Raw genomic sequence first — 15,270 nt, 5'->3', positions numbered from 1 at the left:
GCACCACAGATTAAAACATATCGGCTGCAAGGCCTGAAAGCAACACTCCCGAAAACATGACACATGAGCTGACACTAGAATAAAACAGGAATATAATGTATACAAGTCATTATTATTCCTGCCTCCTGTCTTTATTAAAACTCAGCCGACTGTTGACGTCCACATAATGTCTGCTGATGTCTTGAAATTAAAATTTGGGATATAGGGGTGTCTAAATTTGGGTGACACCCAGGTCATTGAAATGCGAGGCTGATGCTAAGATCGACTCTGTTTCCACTTCAAGAACTGCATTAATTCGTGACACCACAGGTTCAATAAATTGCTGGAAATGTTCCTCAGAAATTTTGGCCAATACTGAGACGTTAGCATCACACTTTTGAGCAGATTGTTCAGTTGCACACGATAGATAAAAAAAAATAAATCATTTTTTTCTCGATGAGTCTTTGGAGCCTATTTAAATAGAATAAGTTTCAGAAACATTTATTTGGTTCTTGCATGGCTCAATCTTCAGTGAAATGAAAGCCGACAAGACAGCATTTCTACCGTCTTTAATAAAGTGTGTTGGAAAATAAATCCATGCACTTTGTCAGGAATTAAAACATCAGACGAGCTTTCAGTTTTACCATTTTCTTTTCTGTTTAGCTGCGTCAGGTTTCTTAGGTACAGTAACAGACATCCACGTCTGGTGTGGCCTTCTGCTGCGATGTTCTTACAGGTCGTTACAATAGTTGTTTTTAAGCAACTTTGTCTTTCCTTTAGTTAGAATTGGTGGAGCCAGCCCTTCACCCTGTTGTTAACTAGAGATCTGTTTCCCACTACAAATATTTCTGGGCCATTTTCTGGATCCAAAACTTTAAGGCACAGATTACATTACCTAGTATTCTGGTCTCTAGTATTAATGACCTTAAGACTTAGCTGTAATTAGGATTTTATATTTAAAAGTAGAAAAGGAAATATATATATGTATGTATATATGTATGTGTATATATGTATATGTATATATGTATGTGTATATATGTGTATATGCATATGTGTGTATATATGTATATGTATATATGTGTATATATGTATATGTATATGTGTGTATATATGTATATGTATGTGTGTGTATATATATTTCATTCTAAAATGCAGCTTCACATGTTGCAGTGCTGTGACCACAACCAATTCTTATTTACAGCATCATCTAAAAGCTTTTCATTTATGAAGAAATGCGATCTTTACTTTTGACATAGCTGTCGCAGAACACACGGTCCACTCTGGGGTTGGCACTGATTGACAGACGGAGGGGGCGGGGTGGGGGGGGGTGAAGGAGGAAATAAAGATTCTTTGATGTAGGGGCTACACCCAGCCCCACCCTCACACTTTGCCACCCCTCCCTGTTCTGTCTTCCCCTGCCCTGTGGAGTTAATCTGGCAAAGGAGGTAACATCAGCCAATTTACACGAGCAGCAGCCACAGCTTTTTTTTCTGCCGAGCTTTCTTCTGCTCCACCCACCACCAACCTCTTCATATATATATATATTTTTTTGCCCCCGCTTGTTTGTGTGTGTGGTGTTTGTGTTATTGAGGATCCATTGGGCAGAATACTATCAAGTATAGCAAGGTGGGAGACACTCCAATCACTGAGGGGGGCAACACCTCAGAAGAGCCTCCTGGATGAGGTGTCTGACACAGGTGTCACTACCCTCCACCCAGCCTCATGTTCTCTTATGCAGTGTGAATTTTCCCATCTTGTTTTTTTTTCTTTCTTCCTTTTAATTCTCACTATAGTCTCATTAGGAGTTCTTATGTGCATTTAAACAAAGAAATCAAAACTGGTTACATGATTTAGAGCCACCGTTCCTCCCCCACCTCCCAGCATACCAGCACGTAGTCACTCGCTGATGTCAAGTGAGCCTCCCTTCTGGGCACCGATGTTTTTCAGACTCACATTTGCCCCAGGAAAAGAGGGGAAAAAATGAACAAAGCGTGGTTTAATTACCAACACCAACACTTGGATGGCAGTGAAATTGATGGTTAGGACAAAGCTGTGTGTTTCATTCCCATCATCGGTAATGAACACGGGCGTCCATCACGGTGCCTGAATACTCACCTAAACACAAACTGTGTACTTTGTTGTTGTAGTGGTATTTGTCATTCAGCAAAGACACATTTGTTCTTTTTCTCGCTGTAATGTGTTCAATAAATCCTCTGGACACTCCCGACTCTCTCGGTGTTTGGAGGCGAATCCAAACATCGCAGCCCATCAATTTCTTTTCTCCACCAGCCATGTCCAGATCAATTCAATCAAAGTCATCTCAGCTGGACCTTCATTATTGAATGACATGGCATCTGGATGTGGTGTGGACACGTTAGACATAACAAACTAAAAAATATAACCGGTCTCTATTATCTTAACCAAACAAACTAATGCCTGGTCTTAACACTTTATGTGAAGGGTCTTTTAAAATACATGGAGTTGATTTGTAGAGTTTTAGATAGTGAGGGGGAAACCAGAGCCACCCAGATTTACACACAGTGATGCATCAGCACTTTGTATGCCTTGGGTCAATGTGAGTCTGGCACCAACGTGTGCAGCCTGTCAGAGTCAATAGACTGGGTGACATGACATGTCCTGGACCACTGATTGAATTACTGACATTTGTCTTCCCCGATTGTCTTGCTGTCATATCAGTGTTAATGTCAGAGATGTCTTTTGTGCCATCATGAGATTTGACAAAGGAGCAGAGGAGCACTTTGCTTTGCTTTAATATTAAGATCAAAGAATCCTTTGGAGTCAGAAAACAGACCCCGCTGTTGAATATCATGTGTTATTCCTTCTGCCAACATGAATTCACTCCAACAGAATAGACCTCAGAAGAAAAACATTTTTGTGAATATTATCAGGTATTATTCAAGTATTAACATATCAATCATAAATGAGAAAAAAAGCAAATGCATTCAGTTGCAACACGACCAGAAGAGACAATTTGAACATCTACAAACAGTTTGAACATCTACAAAGAACGTAGGGACGCCGTCTTCTAATGTTAATGTGATGTACAGTACATACTTTACATGTTCATGTTCTCTGAGTATTTCTCAACATTTGATGGAATCAATGAATGGAAATGTGAAGTATGCAGTAATTACCACGGCAGGGTGCTGCGAATTGAATTACAATAAGCCGGGGAAAATAAATAGACACTGGGGACATTAACCAGAACAAATGCTTCTGGAATAACTTACTTTTGCAGTTAACTGCGTTGTTGCCCCATAAACAAAAATATTGCGCCATTCTTAACACATTCACACTGGTTGTAAAAGCAAAGCCTGTTCTTGTTATAAATTACATTTGAATTCCATTTCAAATGAAATTAAACAGTTCTGTGCTAATTATTTTTGTAGCTGTACCACAATAAAACTGGATCTAAAAAAATATATATTTTCAACGCATTCATTAATACTTTATTGTCAAAAGTATGACATTTTGGGCATATCTATTTGTAGGTCTATATGTATATGCATATATATGTGTGTTTATATGTATATACATTTTTTATATTTTATGTATATATGTATGTATATATATGACATCTGAGGATTTTCTATTGATTCGAGGCTTATTTTCTAAATACAATACTAGTTGTGGGACGTTGCTTAACGTTGTCGTCTTGTTTTACTGTATTTACACTGCATTTTACAATACAACACAGTGTACATATAAAATATTTTAATAATTCAAGCAAAGTAGCAAATATATAAACTTTTTGTCATTGACTTATTAAGATGCACAGACACAGACTCAAATATTGATTTTTGTCTTCCACTCTTAACAGTTTTTTAATCCAGATAAACCATCTATTTCTACTCTCTTCCTGAAGGAAGCGTGTGAGGTGGTTTTGAACCTGCATTAATCTTTCTCTTCCTGTTAAATGTTTCTGCTGTATTCTATGGTCAGGCCCATGGTTTGCTACTTTGTTACTACAAAACATGACATTATTATAGAACTCTGCAGTGCACAGTAAGAGATTTCACCTTGCAGGAATAAGACATTTAATGATCTAACTACAGTTACTGCTTTGCATAGAGACATGTTATTTTTACAGCCTCACTCAGATGCTCTGTGGCACAACTTCAGTGGAACTCCTCGATGGCTGTAATTCATGGGACGCAGTTTTCAAAACCTCATCGTTCACCTTGCTGTTCTGATCCAGACCCGGCCTGGCACGCGTTATTTAAGGGGGAGATGAATGGCCCAATGGGCACTTCTTATGTGTCATGATAAATAACCAGAGTGGAGCGACGGGGCACAGGACAGTAAAGAGTAGAGATATCAACATCAACACGGGCTCAATCAACCACAGTGTAATCTTGCAAGTCATTAAATCACTGGCACAGAAATATGAGTCCAAGGTTATTGAGCAGTGCTTGAGTAATGGAGACCCATTGGTCCACGAGGCTCAAGTTACTGCAGGAATTAGATTTAGCGCTTTGTCATCTCGTAGACTCTGCCCAACCACAGGAGAGAACAACACAGTTGCACATGTGGATATGATACTGGATGTTATGGATACTTTTGAAAAAATAGCAACAGAAAACTGCATATATATGGTACTGCTGCTAAATAGCAACAGAAAACTGCATATATATATGGTACTGCTGCTCGACGTGTTCTCTCAGTACCTGAGAACTATATAATACAGGAGGATGAAAGTAACAAAGGAAGGCTGCAGTGACAGGGAGTTAACATTTAAAGCTGTGAGTGGTAGGCGGGGTGTACACTCCGATATGCAATGGACCAGATGCCTTACCCTCAAGCGAGGTATTTTACTCCAAACGCTACCTGTAAAAACTCCATCTGTTGAAATGGTCTCTGGAATCGTCAGCGTTAGCTGAAGGCTCTTCCTTTTTTGCCTGAGCAGGATTTCTAGCACTGAGGCTCATGTGTTGTCAGCTTTACCGCATGGGCGCAGAGGGAGAGGGATGCTGCCATGACATTCTGACAGCAGGGCTGTGGCAGCAGCAGCCGCCCGCCCCGGAAGGCCAAGCGGGCGGGCGGGGGGGGGGGGGTGGCGGNCATCAGAATGTAGAGGGGTAGAAAAAAGGAGAACCTAGCAGTGCATGTGGCACTATGTACACGAGCTAAATGTCAGTGTGGCGGGGGAAAGAAAGATGACCTCTTTTCTGAATGTCATCAAAAGGTGTCAGTTGTTTACAGCTGCTGCGTTTGCTTCTGTTGGAGGAAATAATTATTGTCCGAAACATAATGTGGAAATACTACAGCAGTACACATTACTCATGGTTTACCACAGTTTAATATGAAAGGGGGAAAAGTTAGTACCACTAATGATTGATACAAAATCTGAAGAGTAAACTGTAGTAAATGAGAAAATATAAATGACTATTTCATCAGTAAATACATTTATAAGGCAAATCTATTTAAAAAGTCAGACTACCTCCATCTGTTTTTCTTTGAAATGGTCTGTTTACAACAATGGCTGTTGGTGGTCTCCAAAACAAGGCTAGCTAATTTTGACCTTTAGCTCATTTTTGAGTAATTTTGACCCCATGTGAAAATTTTACTCTTGCTTTTTCAAATTGAAATTTTTATGTCAAGAAATGCTGATGGCCCTATCGATTGAAAATGTATACTAAAATGTCAGTTAGGAGGACATGACAAGGCCTGTATCATTTTACATGTATTTGAGAATTTTACTTTTAGCCAGACGAACATATTCACATGCACAAAACTGACCTCAGTCAGTGGCTGCGCTGTGGCTCAGTGTAATCCCCCCCGTCAGCCAGGCTACAGCTGTTTTTCTAGCCAGGCGTCTGTCCTCTGTCTGCACTTGGAGGACATTTATACCCAGTGAGGTCTGTGATCGGTTTCATCTGCAAATGAGGCCAAAGTCTATATTTTTCTTGAATGTAGTCGGAGCGGTGGTTTTGTTAGAAGTTTCATGATTTCCTTCAATTTGCCTCTCGTTAAAAAGGATTTTTACACCTGCAGCATTTGGGACTTGGTGTCTTTGGAAATAATCACTCCCTTTAGCAGTAATCAATGGGGAGAAGTATGCAGTAATTTGGTTAATTAAAAGCTGGGGGGCATTAGACAAGACTGGATGTTAGATTTCCATTTTTTGAGGTGGCATAATTATGTGGAATGCATCAAGGAAATAGCTGATAGGGATTTAGTGCCTGGGCACGAGAACCCTGAATATTCATCTGCTGTTGTTAAATAGTGTGTATAGACATAAAAGCACTTTGAGAGATTTACCTCTGGCCTTCAGGTATTAATTCAGAGACCAGTAGTGCAAAACAGTACTGAGGTTCTGTGTGTTAAACACAGTCTGTGTGCATTTTAACAAGTGGACAAAAGCAAATTGTTTAAATGAAACCAGAAAGGCATCTACGCAGGAAGAAAACACCAATTATTAGTACTCTGTCAAGACAGATATGACGTGGGTGAGGTCCCAAATCAAACAGGAACAGGGGGATAAAGCCTGTCTAATTTAAAGTCATTTGATAGCCAACCTCGGCAGCATATGGCAGACAATTCAGCTGTGTTTTGATAGTGTTCATAAACGAACAACCATTGCCATGCTTCATTTCAATCCAAGTGCACTTTGCTAAAGATAAATGCAGCATAGAAAGATGACGGGGTGTAAATTGGTCCGTAATTGCATCCTCTGGAGAGGAGGGGAAAAAAAAACAGAACGCACACAGATCTGGTCCCATATGCACTTGACGTGTTACACCTACGCATACTCCTGAGTTATTTGCATTTAAGCAGTTTTATGCAGATGTCTGCTCAGCGTTTTAGCTTTTCAGCATTGTTATAGTTTACCCATAGAAAAAGAAAAACAAAACACTTAGCTAAAAGTTATACTTTCCACTTTTTTGTGTGTTGAGAGCTACTGCATGTTTCACCAAGGGAATACGCAGCAACTGTTTCATTCATATCAGAATAAGGGTCAGTGCTAATGAAGTGCTCCATGCCTGCATGTATCAAAGTACACAGTGTACTTTCATATCAAAGCTTTCCATTTGTGTCTTTTTTTTTTATTTAAGTGATTGTTAAAATACACGTGGGTGTTTGACTTCTTTACCTAACCTCATGTTCATGTTAACGGACTTCGTTTTTGTTCCACGTCAAAACAGTCGTAACAAATACATGGACTGAGAAGTGTGTTGTCAAGGTTTAGAATACTGTATGGTTACAAATACTGAACGCTCAGGGCCGAGTCAGTATGTGGTCTGATAACGTCACAGGTGTTGCTGTTGTCTTGTCTGTCTCGTTTGTCGCAGAGAATTACAGGCTGTTTCAATCTGTAGTTAAGCAACAACAACATTTGTAATACTACTGTTGTAATACTACTGTTGTAATACTAGGGTACCTGTCTTCACTTATTTTCTCTGGCATGAAACTGAGGGACAGCTGGACCACAGCCATCTCTCCATGTCCTCACTCCACCCTGCTGTGAAGCATTTGTATCATGTCCGTTCTTATCACATCTCCGTCCCAACAGGGTCTGTGCATCCGGTCCAGTCTAATACCGGGCTTGACCGGCTCCTCTAATGGAAATGGAATGTTATGCACGCGGGATGGTCCTTTTAATTAAAAGACCTGCTTCAGAGGAGGGAGGTTCCGGGGGTGAGAGGTGGACCATAGGGTGGGAGACATCTGCCCCCACAAGCACAAAGACAGATGGACACCTTTGGGGCTCCCTTTAATGCTAATTAATATGAAGATGAGAATGTTTAATCAGTGACCTGAGGTTTGAAAATATTTTATGGTCAGTGAATCTTAAAGGTGAATATTTGTGATTTTTTGTTCTTAACGTGTCTCATTGAAGTACATTTTTAATTCGTATTTAGTAAACTGGTGTGTATGCATGTATTATTATTCATTTACGTAACTCATTTACGTAAAAGAACAACTGTTTGCTAATGTAAACAAAATTAGAACTTTTAAAGGTCTATGTTCTTAACGTGTCTCATTGAAGTACACTTTTAATCTTTAGTAAACTGGTGTGTATGCAGTACAAATACACAATGTAATGATTTAAATTATATCTCCAGAATTTAAAATGTTATTACTCATTTATGTAAAAGAACAACTGGTACTGTTTGCTAATGTAAGCAAAATTAGAACTTTTAAAGGTCTCGGTTATAAAGAAATCCTCTTACGTCCAGGATGATGAAATTAAAAAAAACAATTCAATCAGTTCATGAGGTTGAATTTGTGTCTTGAGTTTTCAGTTCAATTTTATTAAAATTACACTACAAACTACACTAGACTGTTTTAATAAATTTGTTTTTTTAAGGGCTTTACTAGGAGAATAGGAGAAAACTAAAACATCTGAACAGATCAACATGTGGTACCTGGTCGTTTCCTAAAGACCAATTTGTTGCTGACAACAGAGCTGCTTCTTTCTGAGTAGTGTTTTTAGTTTAATGAGAATCTTAGACAAATGCTTTTAATACCCTCTGGGATTACATTAAATCACAGCAAGTCATTGCAGACAGCTGTCTCCAAATGTCTGTCCACATTTGTCATGCGTCTCCTCTTGTCTCATATGAACCTAATACTAATATTTCTTTTGTGTCCTGTGAAATGGATAATATTATAAATAATGTTGTGTTTCCTGTTTATGGTGTAAAACATATATGGTGAGATTACCTCATGGTTAATTCATCAGATCTTTAGATGAATAATAGATGTCCATGGAGACCTGTGCCCTTGTGCCTACCCTTGTTATTAAGAGAATTCCTGATCATATCCAGCCAGCAGGCTTCCTTTGGTGTCCTGTTGGAAAGTCTGTTTCAAAAGCGACTAGTGATGGGTCTTGTTGCTTTGGTATTGCTCATATCATACATCATCATATGTGAGATTCTCCAGTTTCTGCTGCTGAGCTTTGACGTGCTCTTCTTTTCTACCTCTCTGTGGTCTCTGCCTGAACACTGCCATTCCAGACACGCTCCTACATTTGTCTTTATGTAAATAGAGACTCGTAAAGAAAGCGGGAAAATGACGCCGCTTTGTCTTCCGTGTGATAAATCTTGAACAAATAAACATTTCACCAGTTTACAATTACTGAGATAATAATTATTCTCCTTTGTAGATGTTTGATTGTCGTGCTCGGTGTTCGAATGATGCACTCTGCATTATGCCGGAGTTTAAAATGACAATAATAAAACATCTGCCACCATTAACTGATTTCCATTGGTGGCTGAAAATGGCCTGAAGCACGCAGCAGGCCTCGGCACCCTGGATTAAAGATCCTGAATAATCAAGACGAGTAATCTCCCTTGGCAACCTGTTTCCAGAATCACCCTGTCTTCTTTGTCATAATCAACATAAAAATAGTGCTCATTTTAATGTGGTATATGGTACAACTGTAAAAATATCACAAGAAAAGATAAAGGTGGAGAAATGGAGTCAGCCTTAAATCATTCAACACGTATTAATAGAGGAGCAAGTGGGGAGGAGAGGACATCAGAAGGAGCAGTGACATCTATTATGACTGATTCATTTGAAAGCCTTTATTAACAGTTAATGTGGGTCAATGAGTTGGATCTGGTGATTACTCAGCTGATAAGTGAGTAAGTGTGTTATAATCCCATCCCGTTTGTGTATTAGTTAGACCTAATGTTCATCCTCCTTTCCTGCACTGATTTCCTTGCACATTCCTCAACATAATAATACACGGCCACGAAGGTCGAACAATCAACTATGATAAATTAAAAAGACAACTTTTACAGAATAATCCATAACATCATGAGCGCCTAGTGTCCAGACTGTAAATAAAGACTTGATGTTGTGAGGCAAAAAATAGCTATTGGTATTTGCGGAGGTGTGCAAACAGTTGTCTTCTTCTTTGTTGGAATGAGGGAACATTTATATGGGTGTGGCGACGTAATGACGTAAACATCATAAACCGACTTTATATCCATTCATCCACTTTCGTCCGTTTATCTGTTACCGGGTTGTGGGGGCAGCAGTCTCCATGACCGCCACCCAAATCACACTGCACTGTACCAACCCCCCTGAACCTCCCTGCAGGTGGTGAGTCCACTGGAAGGTACCACCTGCCCTAACCGGGATTTCGATCTTGCCCAGGAGCCAATGACAGAGACATTGCCTCTGGGCCAAAGCTCCACCCGACTTTATTTTGTGTCCATAATTCCTGAAGTCAAGTGTAAACTCAGGACTGTTAAGCTTGCTTACTAACAGTAAAATAGCATACCAGTGTGGGCAACGCACATCCTTCTGCTACATTATACTTATTAGATAGACTTTGGCTCAAGAATGACAGCTTTATTACGTACAGACTGCTCTGATTTCTGGTTGACAACGTGTAGGTGTAGGTGTAGACTACTTAACCGTGTCAGGTAGTGTACACTGTCCAGATGTCAAACACTTATGAGATTATGCTTATGGCTTTATTGTTGACCCCTGTGGAACTATGTTTCATGGTTGATTGTTATTACTGTATCTGTTCACGCTCTCAGTTGGTTTTCGATGATCTGTTAAGTTTATGTTTGGTCACATTTAACAGTTAACTGAAGTCCTTTGTTGTTTACCTTTCTCACCGTTCTAAATAAGTAGTGTCGTATTTCTAAAGGCAATGACATGACTCTGTAGCAGCATTCAATCTTTCACCCTAAGGAGGGCACATTAGCCAATCCGCCGTTAATCTTCCTTATTCTGCTTGTAATCTCCTTTCAATGGGCCTAATGATATCTTCTTATGAGTTTTCAATATGAATAACCCCGGTTTTCTTTTCAAAAGATCAAAATGAAAACGCAGTCATCAGAGAGAGGCTTCAGCTCAGTCACTCATCTCTGACAGACCTGATCTTCAGTGAAAGTGAGCTCAGCGTAGGAGACGAGCTCCCAGAGGCAGCTGCTTCACACCGAGCGCGCGGTATCCGTTCACCCCTTAATGAAAGCTGCTGTAATCACATTTAGACAGGACGGTCGTATCTCATTAGCTCCCTGGTTCAAGAAATGCTCTGCAACTCTTTGATGTTCTGGAAGATTCTCATCGCTGGGTTCAGAACAAAGCCTGTCTTCCTCTAAGATAAGGGGAGGACGGCGTTTCCTCCTGTTGTGCTGTGGATGACAGTAAAACGTCTGAGGCGGCAAACCTTTGTAGTGCTACAAAACAAAGTAGAGAAGTCTAGTTTTGTGACTTTTGTATTCAAGGGAAACCCGTTTGATAGAAATGGAATTAAATCACAGGGAAACCTGACAGACAGACACCAACGATGGAGCGTTAATCACATCTGTTGTCAACTTTGAATCTTGTGATGTGTGAAATATGGATAATATTGCTAGTTCTGCATTTTGGTGCAGCGTCTAAAAAAACCCATAAAATCAATGTAAATTATCGTACATGTTCCCGAAAACAAGTGTCTTTACGCGGCAATCCAATACTGTGTAATTGTACACAGTGGGGGTCCACCAGCGGTCTGTGTTTCTCTACTGTCCACGTTGTGTATTACTTTCTGTACTGAAACATGGAACTAGTGCCACACATTTTTAAAAGCTCTACTCACGTTCTGTTCATTTGGCTTAACTATAAAGACATTTATCTATTTATTTATAAGAGCCTTTATTTTTTTATTTTATATCTAATGTAACAGAATTATAAAAATGAAACAATACCAGACACTGTATTTATTGGTTCTCAAATAAACCACTTTAAAATACTTTGAACAAGTGGGGTTTTTAAAGCCCCATCTGCCCCCCCTCGGTCCAACAAAAATTTTGACCAATTACATTTCATATTTATTGACATCAAATACCACCCAACAAAAACGTACACAAAGTGCAAAAAGAGAAAATAAAATTGCAGCTGTGCCATCAAGAACCTTTAAAATATCCTCCCGTCTGTCTGTCGTGCCCAATCTGTAATGTCTTCATTCCCCAACAGGGGGGCCCGCCCCACACTTTGAGAAGCACTAATATAAACTGAGCTGCAGGACTGGATTTTAATTTAATTTAATAGTGTTTTTTCTAACCTGAAGCACACATTTGCCCTGAGGCTACAGGACAAACTCAGCCGTCAGCTCTGCAACAGCATCCTGAGGCCAATGATGCTGATTCTTCTTTGATGGTCCTGACGTTCCAAAACTCTCCAAAGGCACTGTCTGTTAAAATTGTCCAATGTCTGGGCTCCCTGTGGGGATCGTACTAACCATATTAAGTCAACGTGCCAACGTGGGGTGAATGGATGTATGAATCAGGAGGTAGTTGCTCACTGGTGTCAAAAGAACTTGCGTGGCACTTTTCTGACATTTTTCAAGGCATACCTGGCACTTGATAAGGCCCCAATCCAATGTTGTGTTTAAGACAGGATCTTGTGTTTTATGCACTTTGGCTCTTGCTGACAAGGCTGCTGTCTGCAGATAACACAGAGCCTGCCAGAGAGCAGTTGCAGGCAGGCTAAAGGATGGGGAAAAAGAAAGAAAAAAGAGAGAGACCAAGGGTTGAAGGAAGGGGCTAACGCTTATTTTTCTTGACTCATTTTAGACTGTCTACAGGGCTTCTGTCACACATGGGAGCTTCCTACATTGGCAAAGATTAAAAGGGACCAACGTTATCCTGCCCTCAGCAGAACAACTGCAGGGAGCAATAAACCAAACACACAGGCCTTCCTCATGCATACCTGTGAGGCTCTTTCCCAGCCAGCCACGGTTTTCCCACAGTTAGGAGTGAAGAAAACAAAAACAAGAATGACTTCTTCTAAATGTTTTAATTCAAACTTGGGTCGTTGGAGATCTTGTATAAAACAACATTCAAATATTTTACGCTCTACAGTATATATGAAAAGATAGTTTGCTGGTTCAATGCCTGTCTTTCTGTCTAGTGTTTGCATGTTCCTTCTGTGTGGGGACATGATACTTCAGGTATGGAAACATGCAGGATTAGTTTAGATAGTAAATTAATAAATTACAGATAGAGAGTAAATTAATAAAGTGTTATTGTTCAGATTAGTTTAGATAGTAAATTAATAAAGTGTTATTGTTGTTCCATTTAGCTTGAAGAAAGTCACTTTGAGTCTTCATCAGGGAAACAGCGTTAGTCTGCATTGACTGATTTAGCTTGAAGAAAGTCACTTTGAGTTTTTCTCTTCATCAGGGAAACAGCGTTAGTCAGTCACTGCAGAGTCATTTTGTCAAGAGAAGACAACAGACAGCAGGGATGTACAGACAGGCCAGATATTCAGATCAAGATTGGAATGGCATAAAATCCAAACTGTCTGACAGAGACTGTGATGATGAGGGTGATAGGAAAAAACCCACAGACCAGAACTCCGTGGGTTTTATCACTAAGGTACATCAGTGTATAGAGTGAATCCATTGGCAAAAAGAAGCTTGTTTATTGACGGTCGGCTTTGAATGTCAGCTAGTAGTAATGTCAGTTGTTGTTACAGACTACAATGGAAAATCTCAAGCTCTTCTCGGACGTGATCGGCTTAAATTTGACCCCAAAACCCCAATCATTCTGTCTGAAATTCACTAAGTGTGTGATCGTCAGCCAAAGGAGAAACATGCGGCAACGATGAAAAGCTAAAAGTGCTGGAAATGACAGGCCCGCAGAATCACAACAACTCGCCAAAAGAACAGTCTGTGCTTAGAGTGTCAGTGGTGAGCTCACATCTTGTAAAGATGACACGTTTGGACGGCGTCACGAGGAACAGTTCCGTTGACAGTGTTAATACTCGAGCTGATGAGCAGGAGGAAAGATTTGTCAAAAATCACAGAACAGCCGACCCACGAAATGACACCACAGAAAGTGACAGAAGACTAACATTCAACGTGATGTCACAGAAGGCTTTTCAACCTGACGCTAACGATGAGCAACTAGTAAAACAGAAAAAGGTCCCAAATCCTGTTGCTTATAAAAGCATTAGAACTGACAGCAGCGGTGCCTTAAGTTCCCCTTTACCTTCGCAGAGCGTCGGTGACAACTTTGCGTGACTATATGCACGGCGTTAAAACTGTCCAAATGCATCTGGGTGATTGCTGTTTAGAGCAACGGGGAGCAGAGAACACAGGTTTTCATGCAGCGCAGAGACACGTTCAGTGATAAGATCTGACTCACTTGATCTCAGCTGGGATTTGGGAGAAATTTATAGCAGAACACATGCAAAGTATAGGTGGGAAGGTGTCACTACTACGCAGTGAAATTACAGACTGTCTCCGTGTCAACATGAGGGCCTCCTCAACGCCTGTGCAGCTTGGAAGAAGTGGCAGCTCAGATGTTTGGAACATTTGTGTTTACTGTGCTGAGTGTTAAATGGTTGAAGTGAGATGTACTTGAAAAAACCTGCTCCATGTTAATAACAGCCAGGACTCCATTTGGACACGGACAGATTTCTCTGCAGGACTTTTGGCAACAACCTTAAAAGTAAGGCTTTCCATATTTAGCCGTTAGTGATTGTAGCCTAGCATAATGGCTAACTTTAAAACGAGCTAAAACCAACAGATGGTAAGAATTTAGCTGCCTGCCTGCCATTCAGTCAGTTCCAGGTTCAGGTCTTTGTAGCTGTGCCAAATCACTACGCTAACTGCTGCTGCAGTGAAGCCCGTTCAGGTGAATAGAGAATGAGAGAATGGTAGCTTAACAAAGTTTCAACCTAAAAAGCCTTAAACTGTGTTAGCACGACAAGTGCGAACAAGAAAAATGATGTATATCTAAGGATGCCCTGTTACCAATAGTAGTTAGTATCAGTACTAGGACCAATACTTCGTTTAAGTACTGGTTCTCAAAAACATTTGCAGAACCAGCCATGAGATACTGCATGATGGGTTTTAGGTACGAGTGCAAACTTCGCACTATTGCAGAACCAGCCATGAGATACTGCATAATGGGTTTCAGGTACGAGTGCAAACTTCGCACCATCAGCAAGTTTTTTTTTCGTTTTTTTTCTGTCTTTATACTTGAATGAAAGTACAATGAAAAGACAGAACCTAGACTTGTGGGTAAGATTTGTCCTCCGTACCATGAGCGCAGAAATACCTGGAATATTCTCCTAAACACTAAATATGCTGCTGTCTCCTCTCAGTTCAGTGGCTCAGTGGACAGCTGAGGTGTTCACACTGTTAGCAGAGAAACACTGGTTTATTATCAGCAACTGAAACGGTGTAAAAGCTCTGCTCACTTTCTGTGCAGGTATTATTGTGCAGGAAGTTACATTTTGTTTTTCTTGATTTTGAGAGGATAAATATTCTACATTTATATATATATTAATCTAAAATATAATCTCTTCTGC

At 40.1% G+C, this 15,270-nt stretch overlaps 1 long non-coding RNA gene across 1 annotated transcript in view; it reads left to right on the top strand.

The window, feature by feature from the left end:
• LOC112488064 (uncharacterized) overlaps window positions 1-12,955 on the top strand; it is a 28,390-nt gene extending 15,435 nt beyond the window's left edge. The window contains exon 3 of the long non-coding RNA XR_003051773.1: window positions 10,780-12,955. This is a non-coding gene — a long non-coding RNA (uncharacterized LOC112488064). The remainder of the gene's footprint in view (window positions 1-10,779) is intronic.
• Window positions 12,956-15,270: the final 2,315 nt, after the last annotated feature.

This window comes from Cynoglossus semilaevis, chromosome 1 (genome assembly GCF_000523025.1).
Source record: "Cynoglossus semilaevis isolate Cse_v1.0 chromosome 1, Cse_v1.0, whole genome shotgun sequence".
Classification (NCBI taxonomy): domain Eukaryota; kingdom Metazoa; phylum Chordata; class Actinopteri; order Pleuronectiformes; family Cynoglossidae; genus Cynoglossus; species Cynoglossus semilaevis.
This window is presented reverse-complemented; position numbering and strand designations above follow the sequence as displayed.